The following is a 14,274-nucleotide window of genomic DNA, read 5'->3' on the forward strand; positions in this document are numbered from 1 at the left end:
TACCACAAAGATGGCCGCCGGTCCACCCACTGTCAAATGTCAACTTAAAAGGGGAATTTCTATTTTCTATATTTCAGTAGGTTTTCTATGGAAGGTTGACAGTATAGATCTGATCTTCCCATCCAAGTCAACATTCTCCGATGTGTGCATCTCCAACCTTCTTTGTGCTACCTTTTTGAAAGTTGACATTTTTAAATTGTATTCCCATTTTTAGTACATTTATCAGCCAAAACATGACACCCACCCTGTATTTAAGAGCATGCTGTGTCTCAACTGGTGGCGGGTACAACACACACCTCAGATGATTTAATATAGGATCTAAGCTACAACATATGCGGGGATAATTGACATTTAATTTAAAAAAATGACTATTTCATAAAGCTTAAATTTATTTATATATAAAATAGGTTGACAACCCTGTTTGTAAGCTTTTTAAATGACATCAAACTCAGAAGTGTATCTTTTCCAGTGATGAAGACATGGATGCCTCATGGTAGGGTGGGGTATGAAAATGGGTCAACTTTGAGCACTTCTATCTCCTAAATATTTTGGCATTCAGAAAAAGTTACTTTCTGACCACTTCTACCATGGACAAATGTGTATAGAAAGTTTTTGTTGTTGTTGTTCAAATCAAAACGGTTGCGGTCAAAAAGTCATTGAAATCAAATGGAACGACCCAATATTCCTGTGAGGGACACAATAGATTGCCTCTCGTGGTGTAGCTTTGCGTTATGGCTTAATCTAGGTCGCCTGTCACTGTTGTCATGCTGTAGCATGTTTAAAATTTAACAGGGCTGTGACGTAAGGCCCAGGGGGGACTTGAGTTTCATTTGGTGTAAGTTAATTTAGCCATCCAACCCTTTGGAACTGAAACATTTTGGTTTGAGTGCCACAAGCGGCGAGGTGTGTGTGTGTGTGTGTGGCAAGATAAAAGGTACAATACGGCTAAGGGGACAACATGATTGAGTCGTGAGTGGCTTTGTGTTGGCATGTCCTTTTTGCGGTGACTTTGGCCTCGTTGGTGTTAAAGCATGCATGGGCTGCTCATTATTGGACGTTCCGATTGGATCTGGCAAATCTCATTCAACCCACTGATGGGGGATTGATGCTCACCCAAGCAGCAGGTGATTGTGGGTAGGGAGGGAAAGGACTCTTTGAGGAGCGACGAGCAGCGTTTTCTTGGTGGCCTGCTTTGATGGAGCACGTGGCTTTGTGACGTCAGTTACTGTCAATATAGTCAGAGCTCTGGGACCACAAGGATCATGATGAATCAACAAGTTGATCTGACCAGTTGATCAATGAACTCTTTTCTCAATGTAAGTGGGGCGGCAGGTAGCCTGGTGGTTAGAGCGTTGGGCCAGTAACCGAAAGGTTGCTAGATTGAATCCCAGAGCTGACAAGGTAAAAATATGTTGTTCTGCCCCTGAACAGGGCAGTTAACCCACTGTTCCTAGGCCGTCATTGTAAATAAGACTTAGTTCTTAACTGACTTGCCTAGTTAAATAAAGGTTTAATTAAAAAAAAATATATAGATATATATACTTATATATACTTATATATAAGTGCCTGTTCCTAGAATTCAACTGGATCAGAACTACTACATGTCAAGTTTCTCGTACACATTAGTGATGATGGGGGGGGGGTCGATAGTTACATTTCTGGATATTATTTTTGACTATATATCATATTGTTTTTACTATCACAAAATTGTTTTTGAGCTAATTAGCTGTACCTGCACCAAAACTCTAGTATTTTCTGTTCATAGCTGCTTCTCCTTTTTAAAATAGGGAGACGATTTGTTTCCTGCGCTTTTATTTCCATGACTGATCCAAACTCGTTTTCTCATGGCTCTCTTGTCCTACTGGGAGCACTATATTTGGAACATCGGATCGCAATAAAATCACAGTATCAAATCACAATACATATAGAATCGTGAGAATCATAATGTATATCGTATCAGCACCTAAAGAATAGCGATATTGTATTGTGAGGTCCCTAGCAATTCCCAGCCCTAGTATACATGTGCCTCTTTCTTACTCTTGTGACAAGCTAGCAACCCAGTATGTTAATACCAAGCTTTGGCAGATAACTGTTGTCCTTCCTTATAATTATGAGCAACCTCATGGCTCAAATAAAAGGTTCTATTTGAGTGTGCCCAATTGTAATAGTAAATAATTTCTTGCCTTTGTAGATGACAGGCTGTCTGTCTGACTAAACTGTTAGCATTAGCTGGCTAATGCTAAATTGGCCTAAAACTACCTACCTCTCTGGGGGGGAAGGTAAGAAACCACTTGAGCCAATAAATACTTCATTTTCACACCCTGCACTTTGTAGCCTTTCCGTTCCCCGTAAGAAGGTGCCCTTGGGAAAATCTCTCCATGGCTTCCAAGTTTGTATTGTGAATCGATACAAGCTTTTGACAGACAGAGCGTTAACGGCTAGCATAACAGGTGTGATGTGTTTGAATGTGGGGAATTGGTCAGAACAGAGGTTGTAAAACATACCTTTCTGGATTATTTACCCATATGATCCACTAGCTGTAAGCCTACTGCTGCTTGGTCTTTCTTTTGGTCTCTACCTCCACCTCACTTGTTTGTTACTGTTTTTAGTGTAAGTTTTTTTTAAGGCCTACTTTTTGGTCAGTACAAGGAGGCTACAGAGGTGATTAAAACATATTGCCTCAGTTTCTCAGGCATCTTTTTTGGCACCTATATCTGAAATCGTTATGGATTATCCAAAAACTGAGGCTCACGCATCAGATTTACAACACGTTTCGTTGCCCCGGTAGTTCATATTTATGGACCTCCAAAGCCTGCTATCCTCCATCATAGCCTAAATGAACCGACCTGTAAACCATGCGAAGGCATTTAGAAAGTAAGGAATGTTCAGAAGGGGGTAAACTTTAATTTGGCCTGTTTAGCAATCCTCCATTTCTTTATCATTGAAACAGACACATTTTGTTGATCTTGCTGCGACACCAGAATAGAATACGTTTCCTGCTTACATGATGACCCGTTTATTTTTTTAGATTTTTCTGTGTTGGTGCATTTTAAAAGGGCAATAAAAACAAAAACATTTCTCACCCATTATCTGCGGCTCCCGACGTGTCCCTTTCAGCTGTTTTTCACACGAGGAGTCCACCCTCCTTTTCAGCTTGTTCCAGTAGTATTTTTGGAAGTTATTGAAAAGAGAAATCTGAACCGTTTATCCTTAAAAGGGATGTATGGATAGAAACTTGTTATTAATGTCCTTAACATTGTGTGTAAGGTTGGGCGACATTACGATAGCATCGTCTATCGACTATGATTGACAGACATCGTCTATCGATGGGGATGACATCGTGATGTGACAGGTGACGGTTCAGCCTATTTGAACTTGGCTGGCGCCCCACAATAAAGAACGGCGTCTCCCAGCACACAAGTGACACTCCAAGTAATTTGCCTAGTCCTATTTGCTTTAGTCTATTTCAATAAATATGTGATACAGAACACAATAGAGGAATGTAGGCCAGAAAGAATGGAGAATTCCACCAATGTCCAGTCAGATATCGTTTCTATCTGTCGGATGCATGGGCTTTAGGCAATAGTCTAAACCTATTATAACGGACACTCCTTAACTACCTTGTGTTTGGCTGTAAAAATGTCATAACTTAGCCTATATTCCCTTCTCTCTCCATTCGAGAGGCTATATGAAGGCTATGCGTCATCGTTTTATGCATGGCTTTCTCCCGATCAAATGCCAAGTTCCATTCAAAATATTATTTGAATAGGCTATTATCAGTCACAGCTTTATAATACCTAGAACGAACAATATTATTTATTTTTCTATTTTATGAGACAATGCAATTATTTAGTTCTGAAGATGATAGACTACTTCTATCCAGCCCATGATGTCACTATGATAATGTTCCTCATCAAACAGTCACTGCTCCATGACTGTGTGCCTCAGACACACACACACACACACACACACACACCGGCTCCATGCTGAAGCTACTCCACCAGAAAGGAAAATTAGAAAAGAGATTTGTATTATTTGGGGCCTCTCTCACTAGAATTTTACAGTTTATACTCTGACCTAGAGCTGGGACGATAAACCGAAAATGATCGACACCGACCATACTGATCACTTATCAAAGGCATTTTCGCTGATAACGTTCATTACGATAAGTAGCCTGTACTAGAGAAATGTGAAGATTGAAATGATATACGTTTGCTGATATGGGTGGTTGTTAATAGGACAATAGATGACTTCAACCATTAGTAGTTTAAAGGATAATCATTTTAAAAACGGGTGCACAACGTTATAAAGTTATCGTTCTATTTGTTATCGCATCAATTCAGGCAATTTATCGCGATATGGATTTTTGCCAATATCACTCAGCTCTACACAGAGCACGATACCATTTTGAGTATTGTAATTGGTCTCTTTCAACTCCCGCACCATGGTATTTGAGCTTGACAAATGTTCCAAAGGATTTTTTATTTTTTTTAAACGATATTTGGTCTCTTACTTTCTGCTGCCTTTTCGGGCGAGATGATGGTCCTCCGTTTTTAGTTCTCCGTGCCTGCTGTTGGCAGAGGGCAGGTCGGTCCAACCTCGCCAGGAGTTCATCTGGGGGCTCGTGTTGGAGTTCGGTCTCTTACAGCGCTAGCTAGCTGCTGCTGTGCTTTCTTAGGAACTCTGAGAAGACATTGACAGCAAATGTGTGGTTGACTGACTTTGCCAGAGGTGCCTCGAGATTGTACTCGCGCTTCAAAATGTGTGAGGTGAGGATGGATGGTGATGGTTAGGGAGAGACGTGGGTAAAATGTGTAATTTTCCATTCTTGGCGGTTACTCCTTAACCCGTTCCATGCCTTGCTGCTATGTTTTAGTTTTTTAAATTTTGGGCAGCTGCATTCTAGTCTTCACCAGCGGGAAAGAGGGAGGATTGGAGAGAAGAGGAGAGTGGGCTGTGATTAGTGTATTTGGTGTTTGAGAGAGTGAGAGGGCATCTGGTTAACAACCTGGAGCAACTATCAACCAACCCACCTCATTATAATTTAGCCACAGAGAGAGCCCTGCCTGCTATAGCCAAGTAAGCCTATATAAATAGAATCTGGTCATTTTATTTATATGGCGTACAGTGCCTTCAGAAAGTATTCACATCCCTTGATTTGATTAAAATTTATTGTCATTTTTTTGGTCAACGATCTACACAAAATATTCTGTCAAAGTGGAGGAAACATTTTTACATTTGTAAAAAATGTATGAAAATTAGCCCATGTTATAATCTCCTTTGGCAGTGATTACAGCTGTGAGTCTTTCTGGGTAAGTTTCTAAGCGCTTTGCACACCTGGATTGTACTAAATTATTATTTAAAAAAATGTTCAAGCGCGGTCAAGTTTGTTGTCGATCATTGCCATTTTCAAGTCTTGCCATAGATTTTCAAGTAGATTTTAAGTCAACTGTAACTAGTCCACTCAGGAACATTCAATGTTGTCTTGGTAAGCAACTCCAGTGTATATTTGGCCTTGTGTTTTAGGTTATTGTCCTGCTTAAAGGTGAATTTGTCTCCCAGTGTCTGTTGGAAAGCAGACTGAACCAGGTTTTCCTCTGGATTTTGACTGTGATAATCCATTTATTTTTATTCTGAAAAAACTTCCTGAAAATATGTAGTAGTATTCAGTGATGTGTTGGATTTGCGCCAAACATAACATTTTATCCTCAATACTAAGCGTTAATACTAAGCCTTATTGAAAACAGGATGCATATTCTGGAATATTTTTATTCTGTACAGGATTCCTTCTTTTCACTCTGTCATTTAGGTTAGTATTGTGGAGTAACTACACTGTTCTTATTCAGATTTTTTAAAACTGCAATGTTGGTTTGGGGCTTGTAAGTTAGCTTTTCACTGTAAGGTCTACCTACACCTGTTGTATTTGGCGCATGTGACTAATAAAATGTGATTTGTTGATCCATCTGCAGTTTTCTCCTATCACAGCCATTAAACTCTGTAACAGTTTTAAAGTCACCATTGGCCTTATGGTGAAATCCCTGAACTGTTTCCTTCCTCTCCGGCAACTGAGTTAGGAAGGACAACTGTATCTTTATAGTGACTGAGTGTATTGATACACCATCCAAAGTGTAATTCATAACATCACCATGCTCAAAAGGATATTCAATGTCTGTTTTATATATTTTTATCCATCTACCAGTAGGTGACCTTTGCAAGGCATTGGAAAAACCCCCCTGGTTTTGTGGTTGAATCTGTGTTTGAAATAAATTGTTCGACTGAGGGTCCTTACAATTATCTGTATGTGTGGGGTACAGAGATAAGGTAGTCATTCAAAGATCATGTTAACCACTATGGTTGCACATAGAGGGAGTCCATGCAACATATGTGTCTTGTTAAGAACATTTTTACTCCTGCTCTTTTTTAGGATTGCCATAACAAATGTGTTGAATACTTATTGACGAAAGACATTTCAGCTTTTCATGGTTAATTAATTTGTAAAAATGAATTCCAATTTGACATGGGGTATTGTGTGTGGGTCCGTAACACAAAATCTCAATTTAATTGATTTTAAATTCAGGCTGTGTACACAACAAAATGTATAAAAAGTAAAGGGGTGTGAATACTTTCTGAAGACACTGTAAGCCAACAAAAGCCCCAGGTAAACATACCGTCTTGGTCTTACACCCACTCTTCCTCAGGTCCTCTCTGTTATCAGCCGAACGGGGAGCAGGAAGGAGGGAGAGCTGCTGGACTGCATGTGAATGAGTCCTCATTGAGTGATGTCACTCTGCCCCTGAGATAACAGCCGTGGCCTCCGTCCAGCCTTGGGATCCAGGAAGAGGGGGTGTTTATGACCCGTTGGCTCACGTTGCCGTGGCAACCACCCTGCGTGTTTTACACATCCCTATCGGGCCGTGTGTGTGTCAGTCGCACTGTAACACATGCGTGTGAAAGAGGGAGAAAGCGAGGGAGCGCTTCTGGAAGCCGGCTTAGTCTGGCTGAATGACAGAAATCCTTCTTCTGGCCCGACCCTGCAGATAGAGAGAACGAAAGGGGGGGGAGAGAGAGCAGGAGGGTGGGAGAGGGATGACACAGACACCTGTATCAACATCCACCCCCATAACTGGTTTCATAAATCCACTGCCTCTGTTGGTTCGCAGGCAGGCAGTGCCATGGTTTGTGCTGGTTGCCTGGAAGGGGGGGGGGGGGGGGGCAGAAGTAACAGAACACTGAGAAAGTACCTTCAAAGAAAATATGGTGCTTTCCCTATTCTTGTCATTTGTAATACTCCTACTCCAGATCATGTATCCAAGTCTTCGGAGGCTAGCAAGGTGAAAGAGCAACTCTGCCACTTTTCTACCTCATTCATTATCTCCAGCGCCAAACCAATGTCTACCTACAGTACCAGTCAAAAGTTTGGACACACCTGCTCATTCTAGGGTTTTTCTTTTCTTTTACTATTTTCTACATTGTAGAATAAGTGAAGACATCAAAACTATGAAATAACACATGGAATCATGCAGTATCCAAAAAGTGTTAGATTATTCAAAGTAGCCACCCTTTGTCTTAATGACAGCTTTGCACACTCTTGGGATTCTCTCAACCAGCTTCATGAGGTAGTCACCTGGAATGCATTTCAATTAACGGGTGTGCCTTAACAAGTTAATTTGTGCAGTTTCTTTCCTTGCGTTTAAGCCAATCAGTTGTGTTGTGACAAAGTAGGGGTGGTATACAGAAGATAGCCCTATTTGGAAAAAGACCAAGTCCATATTATGGCAAGAGCAGCTCAAATAAGCAAAGATAAATGACAGTCCATTACTTTAAGACATGAAGGTCATCAACGAGGAAAAGTGCAGTCGCAAAAACCATCAAGCGTTATGATGAACCTGGCTCTCTTGAGGATCGCCGCAGGAAAGGAAGACCCAGAATTACCTCTGCTGCAGAGGATACGTTCATTAGCGTTACCAGCATCAGAAATTGCAGCACAAATAAATGCTTCAGGATTCAAGTAACAAACACATCTCAACATCAACTGTTCAGAGGAGACTGCGTGAATCAGGCCTTCATGGTCAAATTTCTGCAAGTAACCACCACTAAAGGTGGAAGAAGAAGAGACTTGCTTGGGACAAGAAACACAAGCAATGGCCATTAGACTGGTGGAAATTTGTCCTTTGGTCTGGAGTCCAAATGTGTGATTTTTGGTTCCAACCCGTGTCTTTGTAAGATGCAGAGTAGGTGACAGATGATCTCCGCATGTGTGGTTCACACTGAAACATGGAGGAGGTGGTGTGAGGATGTGGGGGTGCTTTGCTGGTGACACTGTCAGTGATTTATTTAGAATGTAAGGCACACGTAACCAGCATGGCTACCACAGCATTTTGCAGCGATATGCCATCCCATCTGGTTTGCGCTTAGTGGGACTATCATTTGTTTTTCAACAGGACAATGACCCAACACACCTCCAGGCTGTGTAAGGGCTATTTGACAAAGAAGGAGAGATGGAGTGCTGCATCAGATGACCTGGCCTCCACAATCACCCGACCTCAACCCAATTGAGATGGTTTGGGATGAGTTGGACCGCAGAGTGACGGAAAAGCAGCCAACAAGTGCTCAGCACATGTGCGAACTCCACATATGCTGTTGGAAAAGCATTCCAAGTGAAGCTGGTTGAGAGAATGCCAAGAGTGGCTACTTTACTTTGAAGAATCTGAAATATATTTTGATTTTGTTTTAACGCTTTTTTTGGCGAGGGTATTTTCTTGCTCCCCACTTCACTGAGATCTCATAGGGTTTGAAAATCGCTGTTAAAATGTTTAACTTTTGTTGATGTCATTGGGTAAAACATATGTAGCCACTGGTTTGGTGCTGGAGATGATGAATATGAGGTTGGAAAGTGGCAGAGTTGCTCTTTAAGGGTCTTGTACTAGCTCTAAAGGGTTGGGACGTTTCAGGTTGGTTTGAACGGACTGACACATCTTTCTTCTACTCTGAATGTGAACTGTGTAAAACTAGCCTTGTCAATTATGTTTGCTGCTGGCTGGACAGGGATGACTCTTGTTGATGTGGTACGGCAATCCTGTGGGATAATGGATGTGGACCTGTATTTCTGTTGTTCTCCCTCCAGCACTGTAACGTAGAGCCTACATGTACAATCCCTGCACCCGTCTCTCTTCCACCTGGGATCGAACAGGCGTCTTTCAAAATAAAATTCCTTCTCCAGATAATTTCTTGTGATCAGAAAATATTCATGTTCTCAGGGTAAGGAATTTTCAGACGCTAGCCCAACCCCCTTTAACTCCCCCCTCAACTCCGAGGGTACTCCTATTTTCTTCTGACGCATAAGCATAAGCGCTAATGTGTATGGGTGGAAGCTTTCGTCAATGGCGTGGCCATACGTCGCTTTTTTCCCCCCTCAGTGTTATTTTCGAGACGACTCATCTCAAACTCCATCAGCGCGTTGAAAAGGGCCAGCGTGTAACGAGTGGGTTGGGTTTCTTTCTTTCCAGCCAGCCCATTGCTTTTGAAACTCCTCATGCGAGCAGTCTCGCAGCGCAAGCTAAATAGCCATAAAAATAGAATGGTTGGTGAACCACACTTTTTTTTTTTTAGCTCTGTTTTAAATGAATATTTCGAAGCTGCTGGCTTGTTTTCAAGTCGCAGGGTCTTGCTGTATCCAGGCGTTGGGGGACAGAAATAGGGCCGTCGTCACTGTTTGATCCGTTCTCTCCAACTTCTCTGGTTGGAGTGCTGTGTTGACTTTGGCCCGTTCTGGCGAAGGGGTCTGCTGAGGCAACACATGGTCCATGTGTGAGGCATCACTCTCCCGCCATCTGGAGGGCCCTCATGCTTCCTCTCATATACCACTCCTTCATCCCCTTCTTTTTTTCCCCCCATGCCCATTGGTAGCTCATTTGCTGTTTAAGTTCCATATTACGCTTAAACGTCCTACTTGACAGAGTTAAGTGTGAAATCTCTGTTATAGGGTTGGTTTCTCATACACAGATTGAAGCCTTGTCCTGCACTACAAAGAAAAGTAATAGAGAATCCCAAAGAGTTGTGAGAGCATTTGAGTGTTTTCTCTACCGTCTTTCTAATGGGTTTCATGAAATGCTCACCATCGCCACTTTCCCTGTACAGTAGCCAACTTTCGTCATGTCACAAGGTGATTTACACAGTGTGTCGTTATGATTGTTTAATTGCACCTGCATACACCCATATTAGGATATGTCAGGCACTTTGTCGCCTGGCATTCCTGCCTCTCCCTCCCCGCCTCTGTGACATGGGCCTGCCTTTGTCCTGAGTAATAAGGCTACAGGAAGGCCTGGCTACCACGGTAGCTAGCTCCTGCCCCACAGGAATCCTTAACACTCCCAGACCTGACTAGCTCATTTGTGTTCTGGAATACCAGGCTTTTTTATGATCAACATTCTGTTTTTTTTTTGTGTGTGTGTGTGTGGTTCTGGATTTATTTGTCAAGCTCGCCCTCCTCCCCTTTGCTGTGAACTGAACAATGCCCTGTCATGGTTCTACACGTTGGATTCAGTTACTTAATTGAGCCACAGTTAGCTCATTCTCATTTTCCCACTGTGGCATGCTGCTATACTCAGCATCCTCGTTCCTTCCCTCAGTGACAGACATCTTTTAATTTGACTGTGTTGGTGCCATTGATTACATTGATAACTCACATCTGGCACGCAGAGGCATGTTTTTTCCCCTCCCTGGTCAAACAAGGGCACAGTGACTGTTCACCCACCCACTTGGACCGACCAACTTTTTTGTAACTATCCCCTTTTTCACATCCTCCCCTTTTTTTTCTTGATTTTTTTTCTCCCTTTCTCCGTCTCTCGCTCCCTCCTCCCCTTTTCCTCTCCCTTCATTTCCCTCTCCTCCCCTCATGCTGGTCTGAGGATGGGTGTGGATAGGTGGGCCCCAGCTCTCGGCCATGAAAGAATGCAGTTAAAGTACTGTTTTATCTGCTCTCCCTCCGAGCTGGAGGTCTAAGAGACATCTGGTCCCCCAGACATGCCAAATACAAAATCCCTGAATGGTCAGCATTCCTTTATAAGAAAGCAATACCAATCAATTCTGAATTGTTGGTAAAGTTCAAGAAATACCTTTTTTTTTTTACCCAAGTTAGTCACCCTGTTGAGTGCATTGGCCTGGGGAATGTACTGTAAGTATTTTGAAATGAAATGGAGCAGCAATAGCAGTAGGCTAGTATTACTGCTGTTGGTGATCACGATGTGAATTGAAAGTACTGTACTTTCATTTGTTGAGATTCGCTCTCTTCCCTATGTTTGGGCGTACAGTGCGGAAACAAAAGCCGAGCCTTTTGAAAGAGAAGAAGACTTGAGGGTTACTTTTCATCTTGGGATATTATAATAGCGCATTACAACAAGCCCTTCAGGTTTTGAGTCAAATGAAGGAGCTCGTAGGCTGCTTGCCTTCAGGGCACATGACAGCTTTATCAATATGGTACAACACTGCTGTCCAACTTCCCTATCTGATGGAATGCAAATACGAGCAGGAGGCATGCACTTGCGGTTTGTAAATCGCCTGCGAATGACATCTATTTGGTGTTCTATTTTTTTTTTCATGTTGTACTCCACCCTCCCGCCTTCGTACCTCCTTAGGGCGTCTTGTTCAGCATGTTTAATTTGGGCATTCCTTAACTTCGCTCGCAGACAAAACAACCCGAGAACTTTGAGTGTGCCACAGCCCCCCCCCCCCCCCCCCCCCCCCCCTAATCACTCGCAGGAAATGGGCTCCCGTGCAAACTAGCCCCAGCGCAAAATAACCCTGCGTGTATTTTAAGGCCATGAAATGTTGAGTTAAGGAAATGCTACATGATCTCTCCCCCAACACACTTTCTTTCTCCCCTGCTCTCGTCCCCTTAGTACAGCCTTTCTCTGTATTTTACTTGTGCTTTAAGGCATGTCATTGGCGTAATCATGGAAAGGTACAATTTCAGAAGTAACTTGATGTACTTTCTCAAGCTGTCTTTCTGCTAGTGGTTGTAGTTTAAATTGTTAGGCAAATGGCGTAATAATACTCCCTACTATTCAGCTGACGTAGACGGGGGGATGCATGTTTTTGCGTGTAAAGGATGAGGGCCAAGGCCGCCTTCGAGAAGGATGTGGCTGATGTTCAGTTTACCATTTGGTTTTCAATGATTTAAGGGAAACCACACAGAGCGAGGAAAGGGCCACTTCAGAGTGTTTGGGGCTTGAAAATAATGGTGAGTCGTCATGTCGTGCGAGCCTGTTTACTTCTTTATTTGGTTGTGAAATGGAGGGTTTGTCCCTGGTCAATGTTTGAGGTCTTTTGGGGTGTCTGAAATATCTGTAAGGACCTGCCAACGAACTGGGATCCGAAACATTGATGTTGTAGTAACAGGAGAGTCAATTGGCGGTTACATTTAGGTAAAAAGATGATGTACTTCAGCCATGACAATATCAACACTACAGTATACTTCTCTGAGGTCCTCGTTATCACTGTCTTGGCATAACCCACACTTTTGAGTAGAAATTCCATGTTGAGTCAAACTTTGAGGCAACGTTGTGTGTAGTGATGGGGGAAAAAATGTATTCAGTTGCGTATCGCAATATATAATTATTTGACAATATTATAGCGATATTTGACTCCAGTATCGATTTGATATCGTTTAGACAATATCACAACATTTATTTTTTGCGCTAGTTGACTGTACCTGCACCAAAACCAGTGTTTTTCCTTCATAGCTTGTTCTCCTTTTTAAATAGGGAGCCAATTTTGTTTTCAGCACTTTTATTTCTTTCTTTCTTTCTTTCTTTCTTTGTCTGATCAAATCTAATTTTATCATGGCTCTCTCTTGTCCCTCTGCAGCAATGGTGAGAAATAGGTGTGGAACATCAAATTGCAATAACATGACAGTATCGAATCACAATACATATAGAATCGTGAGAATCGCAATATATATCGTATCGGCACCTAAGTATCGTGATAATATTGTATTGTGAGGTCCCTGGCGATTCCCAGCTCTAGACATAGGGCCAGAATGGAATGAATGGAGCACTGTTGGGCCAGCCAAAAACAAGTTGTCTGGTCATGCATGAGACAATTGAGGCGCAACGAAATGTGACACATATCTGACCGACTTCTCAGACCACCTCGTAGCCAATATGCCTCAATATCAATGGTTAATTTTACACTGAAGGCATAGTCAGTTGACTGACCTTAAGTGTCAATACCAAGCACAACAATGGTGAAATGAAGCTATGAATCATTACTATGGTAGAATCATGAGAAACTCATAGTAATATTTGTCCTCTGTGTTCTTCCTCTGGTTGTAGGGCTTGTGGATTTAGCTCCATAGTGAAACCATCTGGTGACCGACGGGCTGCATTTACCAGCTGCTTAGCACCCAACACAAGAGGATCCATAGAAAGTAAGTTTACGGTATGTGTGTTTTGAATGTCTTTGTCAAGGCCATGTTTACACATAAGCTTACAGTATCTACAGTTCAGTCTTTATATTATCATGTATTAGTGTGTGTGCGTGCCGGGCTGTCCGTCTGTAAACACCCTCTCAGGACCGTCTCTATCTAACCTTGACTGGCCTTTTTTGACATACTGTTTCATTCAAACTGTGACCGAATGTCTCTATTTGACAGTCGCAGTTTGAGAGAGAGTCTGCCTTTGACTGACTGTTTCTTTCTATAAAAAAAAGGTGACACTCTTGTGTGTGGTGTGTGCGCGTACGTACGCTCCCATACTGTGTGTATGGCAATGAGTCTGCGTCCAGCTGCTCAGTTGAAAGAGGAAACGCAGAGAAAATGTGGTGGGGAAGGTTCCGGATTCCAAGGCCGTTCCTTACCTCTGAACCCTTTGTGAGCTCGTTTCCTGGTGGGCCAGGTCAGTGTTGCACTAAAGCTGGCGCCGCGTTTCCTTCCCTGGACCCATAGGTCAGCAAGGAATGGCAAACTCGCATATATACAGAGTGCACGCACAGAGTGCCGGCTCACCTGGAGACCCTTGGTAACACCCTCCCAGTAATGTGCTCTCTCTGTCAAACTTACTCAGCACTGGGAGAAGCCAAATAAAATCACTGAGGCAGCCCAACTCTGATATTTTTTCCACTAATTTGTCTTTTGACCAATCACTTTTTTTTTTTTAGCTGATCTGATTGGTCAAAATACCAATTAGTGGGGAAAAAAATAAAATAATTGGGGCTGCCTGTCTAAACACAGCCTGACTGGTCAAGTCTAGTCAGGCTACAGCCACTGTCTTCAGCATG

At 42.5% G+C, this 14,274-nt stretch overlaps 1 protein-coding gene across 1 annotated transcript in view; it reads left to right on the forward strand.

Annotated features, from left to right (window-relative positions):
- Positions 1 to 14,274, forward strand: part of LOC139383971 (leucine zipper protein 1-like) — a 74,322-nt gene that overhangs the window by 13,291 nt on the left and 46,757 nt on the right. The window contains exon 2 of the mRNA XM_071128596.1: positions 13,332 to 13,426. The gene's annotated coding sequence lies outside the window, so the exon portion shown is untranslated. The remainder of the gene's footprint in view (positions 1 to 13,331; positions 13,427 to 14,274) is intronic.

Source organism: Oncorhynchus clarkii, chromosome 25, assembly GCF_045791955.1.
Source record: "Oncorhynchus clarkii lewisi isolate Uvic-CL-2024 chromosome 25, UVic_Ocla_1.0, whole genome shotgun sequence".
In the NCBI taxonomy this organism is placed as follows: domain Eukaryota; kingdom Metazoa; phylum Chordata; class Actinopteri; order Salmoniformes; family Salmonidae; genus Oncorhynchus; species Oncorhynchus clarkii.